This window comes from Antechinus flavipes, chromosome 5 (assembly GCF_016432865.1).
Source record: "Antechinus flavipes isolate AdamAnt ecotype Samford, QLD, Australia chromosome 5, AdamAnt_v2, whole genome shotgun sequence".
NCBI lineage: Eukaryota > Metazoa > Chordata > Mammalia > Dasyuromorphia > Dasyuridae > Antechinus > Antechinus flavipes.
In genome coordinates, this window is record NC_067402.1 from 271183445 (window position 1) to 271206792 (window position 23348).

The following is a 23348-nucleotide window of genomic DNA, read 5'->3' on the forward strand; positions in this document are numbered from 1 at the left end:
TAGTTCTAGAGCAGTGTAGCAAAAAGGAGCTTATGATGAACTGTCATTTGCTTTCTCACTGCCCACATAATAGTGATGATCTCAGCAATAATAACAAAGACAATAATAATAATAATAATAATAGCTAGCATTTATATAGCAATATAAGCTATAAACTATAAACTATAAAATTAGATATTATATGTAAGATACATTGTAAACCAGTTTAAGGTTTACAGTGTATCTTACATATAGTATCTAATTTTATCCTCACAACTATCCTGGAAGGTAGATGCTATTATTATCATTATCCTATTTTGCTGAGGGAAAGCTGAGTCTGAATAACTTAAAAACTGGGGATAAATGGCTTTGCCTAGGGCTACCTAGCTAAAAAGTATCTAAGGCTAAATTTGAACTCAGTTCTTCCTGAATACACACACACACACACACACACACACACACAGGTATATTATACATGCATTATGTAATAAATATTATATATAAGACATACAGACATATACACAAATGTATGTTTGACCATAGTCAAATTACTGAGCATCTGTGAGTCTTACAGTGTTTTCTAAGACTATAAATTGTTGATGGGTTGCATCTCCACTGTTGAGGAGAGTCTCCATTCTAAGAATTCCTACCTCCAGAACACAGGACCTTGACATGTCAAAGTGGAGTCAATAAATAACAATTGCAGAGCTGTGTGTTAAATATTATTCAATGAAGAGCTTTCAGAGATGAGCTGAGTTGAGTAGAGACCAAACAATTAATTATTAATTGGTAAATTACTTGGTAATTAATAATTGGTAAAAAAAAAAATTATACTTCCTTCTCCTTTATACTTTTCACAGGTGAAATAATCAACACAAAACAAAACAAAACAAAACAGAGCTGACTTGGTTCTTACTTATCTCATATCCTGGTCAGGAGGGAGCAGAAGAACTTAACCTCATGGTGGAGACTTCCAGAGTGGGTTTCCCCTTGAATTTAACTAAGAGATTAGTGACAGGAAGGAGAGAAAGAAAGAAAAATTGGGAAATATAACAATAACCTTTTCAAAATGACTATGTGACCACCATTTATTGGGAATTAGTATTGACAGTTACGTACAATTTTCATGAGTTATATAGCTTCCTTCCCATTGGATTGAAAGCTGAATAAATCATTGTGGATGTAGATGTGGGGAGGAGGTATATGTGGTGTGGGGTGTACAGGGTGTATGTGTGCTCTTGTGTGTATGTATATGGTGTGTATGTGTGCAGAATGTGTGAGGGTATTTGTGAAAAAAGTGCTATTTCCCACATTGTATATTGTGGTTTATGAATGTATATGGTGTGTATGGGGGGGAGGGTATATGTGTGTGTAAATCTTAGAATCCTAGCTCAGTGTCTCACATATTTTAGCTTTTCCATAAGTGTTTATTTTACTGTTTTATTTATTATTTTTAATATTTATTTTTATTACATGTTATTTTATTTACTTAAATTTTTATTTAATTTGGGAGTTTTGTTTATTAATTTTTAAAATTTTAATTTTTAATTTTATGGATTCTTTTTGTCTATCTTTAAGAGTTGTTTCTAAGATGGAGGGGGGAAGTACCTAAATCAGCCTCATTTTTCATATTAAATTTTTGCTTGTAACAAAGAAAATCATGAAATGAATTCCATATTGGTCCCTGCTGTGTGGGGCTTTCTTTCTCTCACATCACCGCCACCCCATATCCTTAGAAAACAGTATATGACCCTGAAGATCATTGAATGCCTTTGCAAGCAATAGCTCTAGCCTTCTTCCTATCATGAGGAATATGTGAAACTGAGAGTAGGGCAGAGAGAATTTTGTCCCCTTTACCAACGGAGCCTTCATGTTAAATAGGACAATCAAACTGAATTTGGGTAGTGCCTTCTAAAATAAAACCAATCAACCCACAAATGTTTATTAATAATATATGATGTGCCAGGCAAAGTATTAGGTGATGAGGATACAAAGAAAAACATAATAGAAAAAACACATTTATCCCTTTGTTTTCACCCCACTCTCTGGGCCCCTTTCCCACCCACTGTCCTTCTGTTCTTAGGATGTTATGAAAGAAGAAATATTGAAGCAAGTGTCATAGACCAAGAAAATGATGCTCGGAGGCCCATTGACTTACCAGGATCTCAGATATTGTCAGTACAGGGTCAATAGTCAGACATGGGGTCTTGACTCTGGAATGTTATTTTACCTAAAAATTAAGAAAGATACTTGAAGAATGAAACCTTTTCTTTGTCATGAAATATGGGTTTAATTAGTTTTTCTTTTATGAGAGCCAAGTCCAGTGGCAAAGAAGGAGTTTAAAAGTCTTATTTGTATACATTTGGTGCAGAAAGGATCACACTGACCCTATTTTCAGAGGGTCTGGGTTCACAGCCTCTCTCCAATCCCGTGTTACTTTGACCTCATTTTTCTCATGTATAAAATGGAAAAACTGGGCCTCTGCAATACTTGTCAGCTCTAGCTGAATGATTCTATGGTGATGCAGTTTGTTAATGATTATTTCCTCTTTAATTTGCTTTGTACGTGAACTGTTTTTACTTACCTGCATATATGATACGTCTAATGATGATGATGATTGTAATTAGCATTAATGTCGTACTTTATGGTTTGCAAAGTGCTTTACATGTTATCTCATTTGATACCCACAGGTAGGTGCTGTTATCATCGGGATTTTACAGATGAGGAAACTGAGGTCAAGGACTGTTTCATTTTTAGTTTTTATATCCCCAGCTCTGGATACCATGATTGGTGTTCAGTCAACAAACATTTATTTAAAACTGGCTACTATGGACTAGCTGTTGTGTCAAGCACTAGGGATATAAAAACAAAAAATGCCAACAGACCCTTCCCTCAAGAAAGACATTTGTATTGCTTGGTAAGTATTACATTAAACTGAATCCCATAGATCTGAATACATAGTGAAGGGCCTCTTTATTCTCCAAAATAATCACATGGGGAGAACAGTGAAGTGGATTTTTCTTTTTAATGAAATATAAGAGATGCTCAGCCAATAACACTGGTAAAATTAAACTGGGAAAATCCTGAGACTTTCCTGGGAAAATGCCATGCATAGAAATGTTACAGGAAAATTCAGTTCTAAACAGTTTTTTAAAAGGGTTTTCCTTGAAATAAATATGTATAGTTATGGAAACATAACAAAATGTGTTGTCATAAATCTTTACTTCAACTGTTTTGAGAGACTAAGTGAAAATATATTTGACCACCACTGTCATTTCCCAATCATTACTCCCCATTGTGACTAGAACTGGTGACCAATGGCTTGTTGTTATAGTTATAGAAGGCAAAGGGTTAGTGTGGATGAACTCACAGTGCATTTTTATCTTTTTCTACTTGGATACTGTATGATGTGGTATCTTTAAGTTTTGGCCATAAAACTAGTTAGAGAATTTGAAGCTTCAGCATTTTAATAGATATATTAATGTATGTTGGATATGTATCTAATGTATACTATCAAAGATAATGAATTGATAGTGAACTCTTAAGGTAAGGTTGTAGCTTTAGAGTTGGAAGAGACCTCAGAAATTGCTAGTTTCAAGAGTCTAAACCTAGCGTTTCATGGATACACACACATACACATTCGTACTCAGACACACATGGTTGTATTTTAATATAATTGGTTTCCTTAGTAATCCTATATAGTTTATTTCATTCATTTAATTAAATTTAAATTTATTTTATTTTTATATTACAAACATTTAGACAGAACCCCACCACTCTGTGAGAGGTCTCTTGTAAGACATAAAATAATTATGTAAAACTATTCTTACGGTAACCTCATCTGGAAAATGCAAAATTGCACATCTATGACATCCCCTCATTCACCTTTCCATTTTTTAATTAAAAAGAATCTATGTTCTCTCCTTTCCACCTCTGAATATCCAATCTTCTCATTTTATGGGTAAGGACACCAAGGCAAGGGGGGTGGGGTGGGGGGGAACTTTTCCAAGATCACAGGAGTAGTAAATACACAGACAGACGTAGAACACAGGTTGAACTTTCTTTACACATCATTATTGTTCAGCTTTTTAAGCATAACTCTTAAGGAATCATTCTCTTCAACCCACTGAATGTATGTGTGCCTTATATACATTTTCCAATTCTGCCCACTTACTCCTTCTTTTTCTCATTTACGACATCATAAAGGAGCCTAAGTATCTTCTTGAAATAAATAGTTTCTTCCCCCAAATAGAGATTTCCATGAAAACAAACCACAAAGAGAAATAGACAAAAAGACATATCCCATTCTATTAAGGCTTACTGCCTAATTTTCATTTATCCTGATGTCAATTTCATTAGATTTCTTCTTAGTCTGATTTTTAAGGTCTGAGTGCTACTATTTATTTTCATAAGTGGCATAATGGTTGGGTTATTGAATACAAGGGAGGATTTTTCCAGATGTTGTTGTTGTTGCATCATTTCAGTCATGTCCGATTCTTCATGACCCCATTTGGGGTTTTCTTGGCAGAGATATTGGAGTGGTTTTAGATAGGAATAATCTACTTAAAGAACATTATAGATTTTGAGCTTTTATTCCCAAAGTGATCAGTAATGGGTACACAAAGATTAGAGCTTCACAGAGAAAAGGAAACTGTTCATTGCAATGAAATAAAAATAACTAATCAATTCAGTTAAATTAAGAACAAATTAATCAAGGTGAGTGATGGCTTTTGTTGGTTTTTTGCATTAAAATGATTGTGTGAAATCTTTACTTTTCAACTTGGGGTTGCTGTAAGCTCAGTCTTAAATCCTCATTATCCTTTGGGACATGTCATTTTAAGTAATCCCAAGATTATTTGAATATAATAATATATGAAATATTTTAACAATAATATACTAGATAAGTATAATAAATAATATAATAATATTACATGATTAAAAGAACCCTCAGAAAAATGGAGAGAAGTGGGGTGGTAATAGGACTAAGAATTCAATAAGAGATGTCACGCTTGTAAGGAAGCAGATTGAAAAATAATCTTTAATTAAATAAATGAAATCACAATATAATAAAGATAATGTTAATATGTGATTTTTCTAAATCAGTATGTGACTTGAAGGGATCCCTTTTGATTTGAGCTGAACACTTTTCTACATAATCCTTGAGATGGTGTAATAATGATTGCAAAGGGAGAAAATGGTACTTTAACCAGTCTTGATCATGAAATGAAGTTTAATATTCATATTTCTTTCTATAGCACTTCAAGTGTCACCAATCATCCTTCCAAATAACTCTTAAAAAATCAGTTTAATGAAAGAGATTCGACAGTTGATATCAATGGGTTCTACCCTTAAGGTGGTGCAATAACCAGTATTTGACATAGAACTTAGCACATAGTAGGCACTTAATAAAATGCTTGTTGATAGCAGCTCACATTTACAGATGGAAGTGTTGCAAAATATATCACATGTATTACCTCCTTTAACAATAATAATAATAATTGATATTTATTTAGAACTCCTGTGACATGCAACTACATACTTGACATGCTTGATCTTGCTTGAGCCTTGCAATAATCTTTGACATAAGAACTACAGATACTATATTTGGAGTAACTGAGGCAGAGAAGAGTTAAATGGAGTTACCTAAAGTCATTAAGAATGGAACTTGCATCCAAGATCTCTGGATTCAAAGAGGTAGTATTAGGGAGTGGTTAGAAAATTTTTGGAATCAGGAAGATGTGGAATCAACCCTAATTTGACTATTTAAGGAAAAAAAAGAATCCAAGGCTCTCCGAATTTCTCAAAGGTATGTTTACAATGTAGAAATGAGAAATTGTTGTTTTCAGGGAAAAGTCCTTTCCATTATATGAATACATCCCCATTTACTAATTTCCATAATAGTGGTAGTAGACAAAGACAAAGAATTCAGATCCATTATTTGGGAAATAAGGATTTGGAAGTAGTACTTTTTCTCTCTTGCTTTGAGCAGTTGTAAATAGTTTAGATTGGCATCTAGAGACAACCCAGTATCCTAAATCTTCCTCTGGGAATAGCTCAGGAAAGGCTAATTATATGAAATTATGTGTGGCCCTACATTTCCAGATCTATGGAAGGGAATAAAGAAGGGACCACTGGGACAAGCAGGTAAGAAAGTTTTGACATTACATCTCTGATAAGTTCCATGAACCAGATTTAAAAAATATTACACCTGCCTTCAGTCAGTTTTGCAACACTAAGCAGAAAACTGGGCACACCTTGGGACTCCCCCACCATTCCACTTTATAAAAATTTAAGGAGGAAATTCCTGATATATTGGCCTGGGAATTAAAAAAATACCTCCCTTTGATCTGCCACCTATTGATCATGTGATTTTGAGTAAATCATTAACCTCCCTTTGTATCTTCTTCCTTGCCAAGAAAATGAGGTTGGATTATGTGAACATCAAAATCCCTCTCCCAGCCCTAAAATTCCATGAGTCCATGATACTGGAAAAAGAGAAGTGATTCATGTATCAGAAGTGTTATCAAAAATCCATTGTATCTATGTATCAATGTATCTTTGAAGTCCCTTTTCTGACCCTTCCAATGGAAGGCCAAACAAGAGGAAAAAGTATCTTGGAAATCAAATCCCTAGCCAATGCAAGTCCCCTTCAGATCTTTGTTTTTGAGCAACATCTCCATGTTTAAATGTAGAGATTCATTTATTTGCAATTCTCTTGTATCCAAAAAATAAACAACTAGAAGACTCCAATACAGGAGTTCCCTTCTTCCTCCTCCTCAATCTTCTTTTCTCATTTCTCCTCTTTCTTGTTTCTTTTTTCTTGTCTCTAAGGAGACAAGTGGCAAGTTAAAACGTTTTACACTTTTTAGGGTTTTCCTTTCAATAGAAAGGGAGAAAAAGCATCTTCTGGGCTTTTCTAAATAGGATTTTTCTTCTTAAGCTTCATTTCAATTACTTCCTATATCTATAAGGCTTGATATGAGTTATAAATATTCATAATTGTGACCCCCCTGAGAGGCCATATGATAACTAAATTTGGATCCAGGAAGACCTGAGTTCAAAGCCTCCCTCTGACACATTCTAGCTTTGTAATTCCGGGTAAATCCCTCCACTTCTCATTGCTGTAGGTACTCTCTCAAATTATAGATTGAGAAGAAGTTGAGCTTTGCAGATAAGAGATTTCCTCACCTGGAGTTTGGTCAAACAAATGATGACCAAAGACACTGGAAGACTGTCTCATGCAAGAAAGATAGTATTTTTTTTTTTTTTTTTTTTTTGGTAAGCCAATTAGAGTTAAGTGACTTGCTTAGTGCTAGTGTTAAATACTAGAAACCCAATTTAAATTCAATTTCCCTGGTTGGTGCTCTTTGATGGATGATAAAGTCTGAGGCTTGAAATCAGAAAGACCCAAGTTCAAATGTTACCGAGACTCGAATAATCCTCTAAGACCCATCTGGTAAATTTGAGAATTCTTATGATCTGTATTGCAGAGGAATCTCTAACAGAGATTCTCATTCACTTTTCGTCTCGGTTTCATCCTATACCTCTGAGACTATCGATTCTACTTTAGAAAATCTAAGATCTCCTTTGACATAGGAAGCGCTAAGTAATTATCAGTCCCAATTTCATCACGTCCAAAGTATCCATAATGATGCTTGTCTACTTGCCTCTCAGCCAAACCATTGGATCAAATGATATAATATATGTAAAATATTTTGAAAACCTTTTATTCACATATTCACAAACATGGTACGGTGAGAGACATCCTCAATTTGAAATCTGAGGACCTCTGTTTGATTCCTACCTGTCATTCACTATCTCTTCTGACACTAGGCAGATAAACAAGTCTCTTAGGGACTTTGTTCTGTTTTTGCATTATATTATAATAAAACATAATAAATCTAGAGATAAAACAGAAGGCAGGATGAGAGAAGAAAGGAGAAACAAAGTGAAAGGACAGGAGAGGGAAGGAAGAGAACAGAGAGAGCAGAGATGAGGAAGAAGAGAAAAAACAGAGGAAAGGAAAGTAGATGGTAGAGAAGGAGAGAAGTGAAAAAATGTCCTCTTGGGGCAGCTAGTTGGCATAGTGGATAGAACACCAGCCCTGAAATCAAGAGGACCTAAGTTCAAATTTGGCCTCAGACACTTAACACTTCCTGGCTATGTGACTCTGGGCAAGTCACTTAACCACAATTGGCTCAGCAAAAAAATAAATAAATAATAAAAATTTTAAAAATTAAATAAAAATGTCTCCTTATGATTTGAATGCTGACCTTGGAATAAAAAAAGTTCAAGTTCTTGATCTGATGCAATATGACTGTGTGACCTTGGGGTAAATAAATCACTTAATTTCTCAGTGCTCTGGGCTGATCTCCAGGATTTCTCTAAGTTACAGATCATGTTGCTCATTTCCCTGGATGGATAGCAGCTTTCCACAACAGTAGAACTGGAGGTGCAGCACCCCACCTCCCACAAAAGAAGGAAGTGGATATTTAAGTGTATGGCTATAGAAATAGAAACTTACACTAAGCTGAAAAAGTAACTTCCAATCAAACCTCATCCTCCAAGACAATACCTTTCAAGTATTTTCCTGCATTTTAATTTGGGACCCATAGCCTTGCCTTCTTTATGCATTTTCTCTAAATCATGACTTTCTTTTAAGAGAATTAGTCTCTCTGGAATGGTGACATATTACCTCAGTAGCTTCACTAATTAATTTGGTTCTGCATTTGCAAGCCAGTCTTGGCAACATGCATTCCTAAGCATTTTCCAGTTGGGTCAGAGAAGGTGCTATCACAAGAGATGAATTAGGAAGTTAGGAAATCTAAACTATACTTCAGGAACGAGGCTGGGGTTTTTTTGCTCCTTGAGACTTCTTGTGGTAAATGAAGAGGTCCTGATTTGCATTGTTTTCATTTTAGCAACCCAATTGTACTTGTCATGGAGATACTTCATCCTATATTCCCATCACAATTCAGCTCTGGCAGAGGACTTTACAAAAAGGAATCTTAAAACTTTCTGATACTAAGATATTCCCATTTCTCTCCTCAATGGCCTTGTATTTAGAATTCACTGAAGTTTAACAAGACCTGAATTTTCTGTGCATAATATGAGCCACCCTGGAGAATTGAGGGCCTGTTTTGAACTGGTCTCATTTTAAAGGATGATTTACCTGCTTTATGCTCTGACTTGAGTTCAGATTTTACCTCTTCTACTTATTCCTTATTGGGCAAATAACTTCCTCTCGACAGCTTTTTCTCCTTATCTGTAGGGCTTAGGTGACATGAATTTTAACAATCACTCTCAGCTCCCAGATTTCTGACTCTCTGTTTGATCTTAATTTCTTTATGTATAAAGTGAGGAAATTGGACTATTTCGTTTTTAAGACCCTTTTTACTTCTGAGCCTATGATTCTATTATTGGTTGCAGCTAGGCAGTATAATGGATAAAGATCCCACTGGTACAGGATCCAAAAAGATCTGAGTTCCAATATAGCCTCAAACCTTACTGGCTGTGCGTTTCCCTTAACCTCTGATTCAGTTTCTTCATTTCTAAAATGAGCATAATAATGTGACTTTCCAAGTTTATTGTGAAGATCAAATGAGAAAATGATTATAAAGCATTTAACACAGTGCTTGGCACATAATAAGTGCTTTATAAATGTTATGTTATTATTGTTGTTCTAAAGAGAACAGAGTATATTTTAAATAATGATATCATCGAGCAGAGATCCTCATTGAAGACTTGCTTTATCATAGTAAAAGATATATCCTGCACACAGTTTTATAAATAGGGTACTTTATTTGGTAAATAAGTACATGATTGAGCAAGTGTTTTTAAGCAGGAATTTAAGTATATCGGCTAATAAACCAATAAATCAAGAACCATTTACTAAGTGTCCGCTACATGTTAGACACTGTAATACAAAAATGAAACAGTATCTTCCCTTTAAGAACTAAAAAAGAAAAGGGGAACAGAGGAAAGAAGAGAAGAGAACAAAGAAAAGGAATAAAAGAGAAGCAAGAGACGTATTATTATAGTCAGAGACTGGCTTTGCAGTCAAAAAGTTTTAGACTCAAATTTTGAATCAAATACAATTGTAACTGTGTGATGTTGGGTTGATCACTTAACCTCTCAGTGATCTAGACTGCTCTCTATGATTCTTCTAAGTTACAGATCATTTTGCCACTCTCACTCAAAGGACAGCAGTTTCGAGCTCCACAACAATGAAATTGGAGGTGTAGCATACCACCTCCCACCAAAAAAAAGGAAGTGTCTATTTAATTCTATACTTCCTATAGGGAGAAATGGCACGTGTAGATATTAGCGTAGCATTTTGTTCCAGCTAAGTGCTTAAAAATGCCTTTTCTTTCATCCATTCATTCATACATAGAAAATATAAGCAAAATAAATACAAGGTTCAGAAGGGAGAAAGGGAACCAGCAGTTATGAAAATACATTGCTTAGAATGGAATCAGAGAAACATTCACTTTCCTTGAGCAAAAAGAAAAAAAAAATCAGTTTTCTGTCTCTAATAATAAAAAAAAAAATTTAGTCAGAATTCATCTCAAGGATATAAAATAAGAAAAAAGGAAATCCTGAAAAGGTTTTAGGGGTGGGAATTTTTTATGGCCTTCCACTTAGAAAAATGATTTTAAAATTAGATGGCAAAAATTAGGATCAAAGTTCATCTCATATACTTTTATAAAGATTGAAACTAAAAGGACATTTTGAGTGAGCTTGTTATTTTTTCTTGTTTTGTTTTGTTTTAATTTAAGGAACTTTTGGGGTTGTTAATAATATTGTCCTAGGAATAAAAAGTGCCAGAGAGAAGCAGCTTGACACCATGAGCTATCAAAATACAAGCATGTACAAGAGGTGATCCTTAACCTCTGTTCTTTTCTGAGATTATCCTGATGATAAATGCAAAGCTCAAGCAGGGACAAAACAGGGAGGAGGAAAAAAGAAAAAGAAGAATCAGATCTAGTTGACACGTACCCAAGAATATTAAGGAGGATTGGTTTGCCTACTTAGTATGGTACTTATAATTGTTTCTGACATGTCAAGTGGACTGAGAATAGAGGAGAAGATTGGGGAAAAAATTGAAATGTGATGTCAGTCTTAGAAAAAAATGAAATGAGTGCCCCAAGAAATGATCATACTTTAAGACTGACACCTATAGTTAATAAACCAGTAGAGCAAATATTGAGAGAAAATCTGCAAACTTCCCAAGGATAATGTCATCTTGAACAATCATGTCTAATGACTTGGTTTTGCATGTTATGCTAGTACAACTTGGATTCTGGGGAAATTAAAAAACTTGTGAACAAAGAGAATGAATGATGGAGATAGTGGTCGAAATAATGTTTGTAGGAAGGGATAGGGAGGAGGAAAGGACCTGATGCTCCTTGGAATTGCAATTTCAGTCCCTTCGGGCAATACCAATATGCTAATCAAATATGTCCAAAACACAGCAGCAAGAAGAAAGAATTGAGCTTTCCTGAGCACAAGCTCCCCAGTCCCTGCTGCTGGAAATATATGTTGTGCATTTCGAATATACAAGAGCATCTGAAGCACTGTTCTCATTAAAATTTATGCTCAGAATTAATTCGCATTCATTTAGTTAAGAACTGAGTCACTTGGGTTGAAATTGTCTTCGAGTCATAAACAAAGCATGATGACGAATGACAGTATGATTGTAGAACTGCCTAGCAAGGGACCACTGGGCAGAATTGGTCTTTTTTTCCCCCTTTCATATTGATGATTCCAAAATATAAATGTAGAATCCTCTAATGGAATTTACAGATAATAAAAAAAAAAATTAGTGGAATAGCACACATAGTTGGGACAAAGCATTTAAATGGACCTAGAGGAGCATGAGATGTTTCCTGAGGGGAAGACAAGATTGCACCAAGGGAAAAAAAAAAACAACTATTATTATTTCTGAGAAACAGTAATCAGGAAAACCTATTCAAAAGCTAGGAGACATGTAAACCATAGGAAAGCTTAAGTAACCCATTGGTGCTTATGAATAGTAAAACTGAACATGAAATAATTTCGCCCCAAATCTAATTCTCCTTGCTTTTCCACTGTTACTTAAAAGATTCTTTGTTGCCTGAATGTCCTTTGCTTTCTTCATCTAAACTGTCCCAGATTCCTAACAGTTCATTTATGGTATCTCTTCTGTCCTTTGTTTTGTTTTGTATTTTTTTTTTTTTTTTGGTCAGGCAAAATAATACCTTAGTGTAGGGAATGGACATCTCTTTTCTACACTCTCTTCCCCTCTCCTGAACTCTCTCCCTCCCAAACTGTTCCCTTTCAATCAATCCAATTGGTGCTATCATTTTTTTTTAAATCTTCTCCACCTCCCGCTTCAACCATATTGTTCTCATTTCAATGATTCCCTTCCAACATCCATTGTGATGAAGGTGCTACACATTCAACTCTAAGACTATCATTCTGTTTGTTGTACCTAAGGTAGGTAAAACTACTTACTTTGCTCCCTTATGCAATGTACAGATACCAAAATCTAAACTTTCTTTCAAGTTCCTTTCTTTGTCAACCTAAATTTCCTCTCCTCTTGGGGCTACCAAAGCCTCTCTAACTCAGCTCATTAAACCTTTGTTTATTGAGTGGAAATAAAAGAATGGTTCTTGCCCTCCCTATTAACTTCTTGCCACCCCCAAGCATTCAAGCCCAGCAGGCCACAATCTTCCTGCATGTGGCCCAGGAACACAAGGTTTCTGAGATGATGTCAATAGTCATTTAGCAGTAGGGGCCCAAACTACTTTTACTTCTCCGTAATTTCTCTTGCCATTGGTAAGTCTGTAGCTTTTGATGTCTATCCGTAGTGGTGGAGTCCATTCTGGAACTGGGGGTTGCTGGGGAACAAACATGAAGCTTGATTTGTTTCTGTTTCTTTGTATAGTACCTTAGTACATTCCTTATGTGCATGACATTTAGCGAGTCAGAATCCTTTGGAACTTTTGTTATTCTCTAATTGAACTTAATTTTGGCAGCAGGGGAAAGTTTCTCAAATGAGAGGCTGAGGAAACCAAGTAAACTTCACTCAGGGAGAGGAAACATTCCATCTGTTGACATTATCATTATTGATTGTTATACATTAGCATTATTGATTGTTATTTTTGTGCTAAATTGGTGCAAAGATTGGCTATTTTGGCCCTCTATGATTTGTCAAATGGAGGAAAAACTACAGTTGTCCCACTTAGTTACAGTCCTTTTCTAATGTCCTTTTGGGGAGCTGATGTTACCCTTTCCAGCCTCTAAGGTTTTGGAGGCATACTATGGCAATATTATCCTCAGCTTACTATAGATTTACAAAGGAACACAAGTATTTGATATGATGATTAATAAGAATAAAGATATAAGCTGAAGGGAGCATAGAGGTCATGTAGGTTTAGCCCACCTCTTCTCTTTAATTATGGGGAAACTGAGACACAGAAAATTAAAATGATATGCCCAAGGTCACTCAGGGAGATAGTGGAAGAACTAGGATTTAAGTTCATTTTCTAAGACTCCAGAATATTAAGAAAGATTGACTTGGCTACTTAGGGAAGCCCTTATAATTCATCCCTCTCCAGTCAGGCTGGCTATGAGCTTCTCCAAACTTAGTCTGATTCCTCTGTGAGGGGAATGCAATCCATCTCCAGAATGACACTCAAAAAACTTTCTTGCTTGTAGGACTTAAGAAGAACATGTGTTCCATTGTATTCCAGCCTTTAAAAAATGAGGGTCACCCCACAATGAGAAATTAGAAAAAGGACTTATTAATTCAAAGTCAATGGGTGATTATTACTTGTTAATAATTTCTTTCCAATTTCTTACATGTTGATTGTTGCTCTTCGTTCTTGAAGAGGAACAAAATGACATCACTGGGTTGGAATCAAGTTACAGTCTGTACAACTATGGCTAATAGGAATTCAAAATGTTCTGCCACAAGTTAGACACAAATTCTCTAACTTTGTGCATCATGTATATGTATAGGTGTATGTATATTACATGTTTGTAGTCAGAGACCTCAGTTTAAAAACTGGGTGAAAAACATATCCCTAGTCTGATTAGGGATACTGAATTTAAGGTTAAGGAATGAGCATTTATTATATACCTCCTGTATACCAAACAGTATGGTAACCATAAGTTGAATTAACTGGAAAAGTTAACTAACTAATTTCTGTGGAGTCATGTAGATATAGCTTGAAGGTTAATTTGGCTCCCATTAAAACAGTCAACCAAACTGGTGACTTCAAAGCCTTATAATTTGTGGGAGAGGAAGAAAAGGACAAATTTTGGCAGAAAAGAACAAAACATATTTGGATATATTAAATATCCAAAATAGAGATCTTGGAGTTCAAAATATCTGGACTTGATTCTTTCCCTACTTTTGATGGATGAAAGAGAAGGGGGGAGATGCAAAAGTTGCTAGACTCATCTCATTCAGAGAAGACTTTATCCTTTTGAATACTTGCACATACTTCGCTTCTAAGGACCCTTTCTTGAAAGTGTTTGAGATCATCCTTAGGAATTAGGTTTTATTCTTTCAAAGCAATTTTGTCAAATTCTGCCAAGACACCAATGTCGGCACATTGGCATGAATCCAAAGGTGATTAGTGCTGTATCTATTATTTAGCATGGTGGAGTGTGTTTGGGTGGATAAAGGGGAAGCCTATAATTTCATAGCTGTTAGAGGAACATTTCTGCTAAACCTCTTTTTATCCCGAAAATTGGTGAAAGAATTTCAGCGTTAAAGATTATGTTAGGGCATTGTACAGTAACCATGTTATAATGCCCCAACAATAGTTATTAAATCTTGATTGTAAGGGATCAAGAGTTCATAAATGTTTCCTCAAAAACATTGATTACCATTTTAAATTGATTTTTTTTGGTATTTAGCTATCATTTTCAACCATTTGATTTTAAAAAAATAATATCAGTGTTGTAGGCAGCTGCTGGCCAAGGGCCATTCAGGAAAAAAAGTTGATTTAAAGTACACAAATACAGACACATCACTACTACTACTTCACCGCTGGTACCACTACTGCCACCATCTATAAGAGGAAAGATCTGCATTTTCAAAAATGATGATACACTTTTTTTTGCCTCCATCTTCAGAAATTGGTATGAAGTAAAAAGAATCTCTTTGTGAGTTTCCCCTCCTTTCCTCCCTCCATCCACATTTCCTTCCTTTCTTTCTCTTTTATTTTTGCTTCCCTTCTTCCTATCTTCATTCATTCCTTTAACTTTCTGATTTTTTTTGTTTTATATCAGTAATTTATGATTTAACCTTCTAATTCACCCACCCTCTCTTACCCAGAACCACCATCATGTCATTACAAGAGTTGAAACCTTTATTGTAACCATGAAATAGTTAAACTGGAATAACCAGTATATCAACTGGGTCTGACAACACTTATACCTTCTACACCTTGGCAGTTTCTCTGCCAAGAATGTTTCCTTATTTGTTGTCCAGAAGCAAGATTGGCTATTGAAGTCCTTTTAAATATTCTTTTCATTACTATCATTTTAGGAATGGTGTACATTGTTTGACTGATTTTGTTTACTGATTGTTTCTATTCTCACTCAGCATCAGTTCATTAAAATATCAGTTATTCTATGAATCTCTTCTATTTATCATATTGTATTGGTCAATAATATTGGTCAAAATATTAAGTCGTTTTTACTATATTATTAACATTTTGAAAGCTGGCTTTCCTGCCTCAGTAAAGTGGGAAACAATAATCATATCATATTTCGTATCATCATGGGTCATGCTCATTAATTGTTTGGAGATTTTGTTTCCCTGGTGAAATCAGGTGGAAAAAAACAAACAAACGACTTCCAATCCTCCCTCCCCCAACAGATCAGCTATGTAGACTCTAGCTGACTAAGGCGCTTCTCTTTCTAAAAAGAGCGCTTTACTTAGCCAGTGTAGACATGGCCTGATGAACATTGGAACCACTTCCTTGAAAATTTGAATTTGGAGTTGATCCATTTTTATTTGCCATAATTCACAAATAAGGAGAGGATATAAAAATGTCTGCTGTTTGGGAACAGATGGGGTGAAATAACTGAAATTGACAGTCATGGGGGAAATGACTTAATTTATCAGGGCCTTGAAAGACAACCACAGGAGCTGTTGCAAAAGTTAATCAAGGGAATATCAAGTCAAAGTTTTAACAGGAGCTTAAATACATTTGGCAGCAAGGTTGTTCTTGGGGGCTTATATCTGTCATGTCTCAGCTCATTGCCTGTCAGAGTGTAACAGTGGCTATGTCATTGTTAACTAAGAGATCACAAATATTTGGAAAACAACCAGTTCTAAGTTTTCTTTCTAGGGATTTTTTTTTTTTGGGGGGGGGGGCAGTGGAAGAGAATGCTTTTTTCCCCCTTTGCTTTTTTCCCTTTTCTTTCTCAGTTTCCTTAATTCTTTGTTTCTTTGATCCTTCCTCCTTTCTCCAATATTTCCTTTTCTTCCCTCCCTTCTTCCTTCCTTTTTGTTCTTCTCTTCCTCCCTGACTCCTTCCCTCTTTTTCTTCCTTCCTTCCTTCCTTTTCTGTCATCTCTTCCTCTCCACCTTATTCCTTCTTTTCTCTCTGCCGTTCCCCTTTATCTCTATCTCATTTTTAATACTGCTTTTTTCATTTTGCAGATACTCTGGGCTGATTGAGTGATGTAATGACTTCATTTGAGAACAGAAGGGCTTCAGGGAATACATTCAGCCAAGCCCCCAAAAAAGACTGCCCTGGAGTGAAACAAATACCTTTGAGATTTCACTCAGGTATGTAAGGAATATGGGGGACATGACTTGTTAAAGTTTTTACCTCCATGTTTAACAAGGAGAGTGGGCAGGCTACTACAAGTGATTCTTGCCTTTCTGACATTTTTCATACTACACAAAAAGCCTACGCCTCCTAGAATATGACATCTTCTACTAGCTAACTTTTGGGGATTTCCTACATTTTCCTCTTCCCAATGCTCATTAATAAGATATTAATATAAAACCTGCCATCTTTAGTTTTTTCCAAAGGAAATTCTTGAATTGTCATTTTCAACAAGACCTCAATTTTATTGATGAAATCAATAAAAAGTAGAACAAATGAGAACTATTAAAGTTAGGGACTAACAACTTCAGCACCCAAGATTTTTTGTTGGGCTGTTAGTACTAGACTGTTAGTCATTCTCATTTCTAGAATGATCTTTTTTTATAAAGAAAGAAGAATAATGCCATCTTCCATTTATTAAAGTGTTTTATAGAGACAGTGTATCATAATAGGCGAAATACTAGGCTGGACATCAGCAATTCATTCCATTTCAATATAACTTTTATTGAGTACTTAATATTTGCTGGATACTGGGGATACAAAAGAAGGGAGACAGGAAGAACGGAGGGAGGAAAGGAAAAAAGGAAGGGAGAGAGGGAAAGAGAGAGGGGAGGGAAGGAGAGAGGGAAAGGAAAGAGAGAAGGGAAGGAAGGGAAGGAAAGAAATCTTTCCCTTCAAAGTTTGCATTCTGCTGGTAGCTAAGGGAATATACAAAATGCATTTACAAGACCCGGGTTCAAATGCTATCTCTGATATTAGCTGTGTGATCCTAGGCAAGCTATTTTACTTTTGGAATACCTCAGGTAACTCCCTAGGGCTTACTTGCTCAGCCACTTAATAGCTTTATGGCCTTGGATAAAATATTTAACTTCATTGGACTCTTTTCTTTATCTCCTAAATGAGGGGTCTTACCAGTTGACCACTGAGATTACTTTCAGCTCTAAAAGTCTTAAGATTTTGCTATGTATCTATTTCAGTCATAGATAGACTGCCATCTGTTTTGGAGGATACACTTCCCACACCGAGAGTGCTCCCGCATGGATGAAGTCACAGATCTTTCTTATAGTCATATTTACAGCATTTCAAAGTTTACAGTCCTTATCTGTGTTTCACTTGGAGCACATTTGTTCAGCCCTTTCTTTTTTAAAAATACATTTTTATTAATAGCTTTTGTTTTTACACCACCTACATTTCCCAGTATATCTCTCCCTCTTCCCCTCCAAGAGAGCCATCCCTTATAACATGAAATAAAAAAAAAGGGGAAAAAAGTTCAGCAAACCTATTGTTCAGTTCTGTCATAAATGAAAAAAACTTAAAAAAAACGAAGAGAAATGTTTATTGAAGATCTCTATTTTCCAAAATCAAATCCACAATTTGAAAAATGCCTACTTTCTACCAACTCTTTAATTTTAATAGTTGTTGGCTAATCTTCCTCAAAAGTAGAGCAGAACCAAGTGACATGGTGTTAATTCTATTCATGTGACAACCAGATTTCTTTTGCTCTTTTCTGTTTCAAAAGGAAGGATGGGTGCTTCACCAGTTTTCTGGAAGAATTTTACTCTCGGCCACAGAGGATTGGATCCCCTAGAGCTACGGAGATTTGGCAGCAAAATTTTGCCACAGGTGAGTAGGGCCATTGATTTTTCTTTCCTTGTCTGAAACAATGTGATGGGAAGAATGGTAGCTAAATTGAGACTGGAAAGCAGGTTAAATTCAAAGCTTAGCTATGGGGCTTTTTGTAAAATATTGAGTGAGAATAGTTATTTGAAAAAAAATTTGGTATATTGATTTTTTTTTTTCTGAGAGGCTTCTCTTATGGACATTTACTTCTTAATTTCTTGAGCAAGCTTCCAAATATACCAACACATATCAACATTAGTTGGCTAATATTTTTATCATAGCTCCCATGCTTACCTTGCACGCAGTTCATATGTTAAATGAGACATTTTTAATGATTTGAAACCTATTGGTGGGAAGTATCAAACTGTCCTTAAGAATTTTGGAGACTAAACATCTTTTTGATGTATTGTAATATCTTATCCTTTGGGAAAAAACATCCTGACTATTCTGCTTACCTTTCCAAGGCACCCAACGTTCTACTCTAAATTCTGAGAATCAGTTTTTTTGTTTTGGATTTTTTTTTTTTTTTTTTAGTGTTTGATGATATTTTTTTCTTCAAAGTTGAGTAAGTATATGCCTGTCTGTCTTTCTCTTTATATATATTTATATAGTGTGTATTTACATACATGTATGTTTGCACATGTGCATATACTTGAACACACGTGTATGTTACATATGTAACATACACACATGTGTGTGCATAATATGTATGCATTAATTACGTTGCAATTTTATTTGGCTTTTTATTAGGTCTGATTGAGAGAGAGAGGGAGAAGAGAGTTCCTCAACAGGAACATGTAACTCATGTATGAAATTGACTGAAGAACATTTTTGACATCACTTGCCCTATTTGGTTGTTCCTCTTCTCTACCAGGTAAGAGATTCATTTTAATTTGGCTACTTACAGGGAAAAAAAGATATAACAGTGGAGTTTGTTATATAATGTCATTTTTTGTTTTGTTTTGTTTTGGTTTTTTAAATAAGAGATGAGGATTGTAAGCATTTCAAATAAGAAACAACAGTGTCTGAAATATTGGAAGTATTGTTCTGCCTTGCACAGAGAGAGTTCCCAGGTAGTTTCACCATTCCATGAGGATTGGGGGTGAACGCAGATAGTCAGAACTTGTGGTTGTCTCTACACAGCATAGAATGGAATGACAAATTGGTCGTTGTATTGGTTCAATCTCAACTCAGATGCTTTACTAATTTTGAGACCCCGAACAAGTCACAACCTCTGAATTGTAGTTTTACTATCTAACATTACTTATTTTATTGCAGAAAAACATTTTTAAGACAGGCCAGGCCTAATGTAAAAAAAAAAAAAGAAAGAAAGAAAAGAAAAGAAAAAGGAAAAAGGAAAGAACCAGGAAAAATGTGCTGAATTTTTCTTTAGTATAAGATGAGTGGCTATTCCAATGTAGTTCCCAGGGACAGGAGGTCAGTTATAAGGAGAAGAGGAACATTAGCTTTATTAGGGAGGATATCTAAGAATGCAATGAGCACAAAAGTTTTTGTAAGGCATAAAAATACCTTAATTTATTCTCATGTGTTCTCGTTCTCTCTCTCTCTCTCTCTCTCTCTCTCTCTCTCTCTCTCTCTCTCTCTCTCTCTCTCTGTGCCTCCTTTCCCTTATTCCTTCCCTCCCTCCTTTCTCTCTCCATTTTCTCTCTTCCACACCCCCTTTTAAAGTTAGATAATGAATCATTCTTTATCAGCTGCCTTCTTTCTCTCTTTTAAAATATCAAACTGCTGAAGATGCAGATTATTTTGGCAGCTCAGTCCAAGCCTAAAAATTATTCTAGTTATTCCATTACCTCTACCCCAAAGGTCAAATCTTTATCATGGAGTAAGTTGCTTAGAAGGTTTTTGCTACTACAGTCATTAAAAGCAGATCAAATGAAAATGTTAAGAGGATTACATTCAGAATTAGGGTGCCTAGATTCAAATATCCCTTCCCCCAATAGTATTGTGCAATTTTGGACAAGTCATCTAATCTCTCTGGACCTCAGTTTTCTTATCTGTAAGATGAAGGGGTAAACTGCCTGATTTCTGAGATTCCTTATAGTTCTGTATTTTTGTTCCTATGATCTTAGGTCACTTTGTCTCTCTATGCCTCAGTTTCTCCATCTATAAAATGAGGGAGTAGAACTAAATTGATTTCCAAGGGTTCTCTTTAAATTTATAAAACTATCATTGGAAAACCTTTATATGATAAGGGAGGGCTTCATATTATCACTTAAGATGCAAAATTTTAGCCTTTATCTGTTTACTATAGAGGCCTAGGCTATGTATACTTCAGGAAGATCAGAGGCAGAATGTTTTTAGAAGCTGCCCCCTCATTCATAAATTTCTGGTTGACATACACCACCTTGAATTACAGGGGACAGAGAACACTGGAAGAAATAGCTGTGGAACACATCAGTCAGCCCTTTGATCAACTTTGTGAACAAATGGGCCTTTAAAGTACTAGCAGGAAAATGTATCTCTCATCTTTCTGCAGAGAGGTGGTAGACTATGGGTGCAGAATAAGGCATACATTGTCAGACATGGCTAATGTGTGGCTCTCTTTGGCTTGGCTTAATCTGTTGTAAAGTCGAGTTGTGTATGTAAAGAGCCATTTGCAAATGACAAAAAAAAAAATGTTACATCATAAAGAACATTTAAAAAACATTTTAAAAATATGACTTAAATTGGATGACTTGAGGCAGCATAGTATAGGAAATGGAGTGCTAGACTCAGCAGAATCTGAATTCAATCCTATCTCCTATGCTAATTACCAAATCACATTCTGGGCTTCAGTCTATATAATCTATAAAATGAAACATTTAGTTTCAGTGACTTAAGGGAAGTTCTTTTCAACTTGAAATATTTGATCCTATGAAGACAAGACTTGTGAGGGCACAACAAATAGCTTGTTCTACATTTTGTTCTCTTTCCCCTTCCCCACCTCTCCTTTTTTTCCCCTCCCCTCTTGTTGTCCTTTTTTAAAAGGCTTCCCAGGTAGGTAGGTTGTATAGTAGTTAGAGCACTGAATCTGTATGATCTGAGTTTAAAACTAGCCTTAGGAACTTACTAGCTCTGTGATCCTGGACAAGTTCCTTAACCTTTGTCTACCTCAGTTTCCTTAGCTATAAAATGAGGATCATAATAGCACTTAACTCTCGGGGTTGTTTTGAAAAAAAAGGAGATAATATATAATTTTTATTAGTACAATGTTTAATACATAGTAGGTGTTTAATAAATGCTTATGCCCACCATCAATAGCTGGGAGAAGATAGTTGCATAATTCACGGTCTCCAAGTACTAGAAAAAGAAATTAGTGTCATATTAATTTTGTTTTTACAATTTTTTTTATAAGAGGTTTGATTAAATTTTTAGATTCCTTCCCCATTCTAATTCTGTCATCTAAGTTTGTGACTTCCATTTCCTCATTTGTAAAATGGGCATTTTGGACTACTTTGAAGTTTCTTCTAGCTCAATATCTATAATCCTTTGAATGTATCTTCTAGGGAGAGGTAGAGTGCCATAGTAGACAGAGAGTTGACCTCACAATGAGAAAACCTGGATTCAAATGTGGCCTTGAACCCAGGTTGACAATGTGACACTAGAAAAGTCCCTGAATTTCTCTGTGCTTTAGACAGTTTTCAAAGGGTCTAAGTTGCTGATTGGCAAAGGTAAATTTTTTTCTCACAAGGAATTCCCTGTGCTAATGAAATACTCTTCTTTCCCCCGATTTCTGATAGGACCTTATAAGGGTGGATGAACATCCACATAAGAAATTACAGCCTCAATTTTTGAACCAATATTTGAGTGAGGAGAAAGCTAAGCCACCAAGAACAAAGGCTTGATGAGGGGGACTCTGGAAATTTCCTAAAATAATTATCCTTTGGCATGTAGTTCCCTTTCACCATTTGGTATATATTCCCAACCTGCCCATTTTATTTGGTACTTTAAACTTTGCAAGCATTCCTCACCTATTATTATCCCTATTTATAGTTGAAGAAACTGAAAGTTGGTGATGTAGCTATCCATGGTCATAGAGTTAGAGCCTAACACGGGATTGCAGCCCAGGATTTTTGGATCCAAGTCTGCCATTTATTCCTCAACCCCACACTGTCTCCCATAATGCAGTATACAAACATTATCCATTTATTTCTCATATTACTTCAATCCATCAATCAAAGATTTTTAAAGTCCATACTATGTCATATGTTAATTCTATTGATGCTACAATTTTCATTTTTCTACTATGACAGTTCTCAATGAATTATCTTATATACTATTATATACAATATGCTATTTATCTTTGGTTAAAAGGGCACGGTGCTAGGGCCCTTTTAGGAATTTTTAGGAATTAGGAAGACCTGAGTTCAACTCCAGCCTCAGATCTTTACTAGCTATGTGACCCTGGGCAAGTCACTTAACTTTTTTTGCCTCAGTTTCTTTATTTGTAAAATGAGCTGGAGATGAAAATGGCAAACCATTCCAATATATTTTCCAAGAAAACTCTAAAAAGGGTCACAAAATGTCAGCTGCAACTGAAAAAAAAAAAAAAAGACTGAACAATAACATTTTTGTTTGAACATTTGTTGTTGCTTTCTTGTTTTTTTATTTACAAGGAAAGTCCTAAGAAGTTAATACCTATCAGATAATTTATAATTAGTAAAAAATCCTTGAATCCTGGGGCAGCATCATGCTATATAAATGCTAGATAATCATTCTCCCATTATAATACACGAGAAGGAGGACATAAATGGTGTTAACTCACTATGGTTTTCTTTATTTGCTGTCCTGCTATTTGGATTTTTATTTTTTTGTTTGCTTTCTGTCTGAATTCTCCCCTCCCCTTCGGTATCTTTCATTTTTATTGTGTTCCATTTGATAGCTAAAGAGCCTTAGAGCATGAAATCA

At 35.3% G+C, this 23348-nt stretch overlaps 1 long non-coding RNA gene across 2 annotated transcripts in view; it reads left to right on the forward strand.

The window, feature by feature from the left end:
• The window catches only part of LOC127564646 (uncharacterized), a 203498-nt gene that overhangs the window by 109106 nt on the left and 71044 nt on the right, over positions 1-23348 (forward strand). For both annotated transcript variants that reach the window (XR_007954324.1, XR_007954325.1), the window contains exons 6-8: positions 16646-16774; positions 18337-18440; positions 19188-19311. This is a non-coding gene — a long non-coding RNA (uncharacterized LOC127564646). The remainder of the gene's footprint in view (positions 1-16645; positions 16775-18336; positions 18441-19187; positions 19312-23348) is intronic.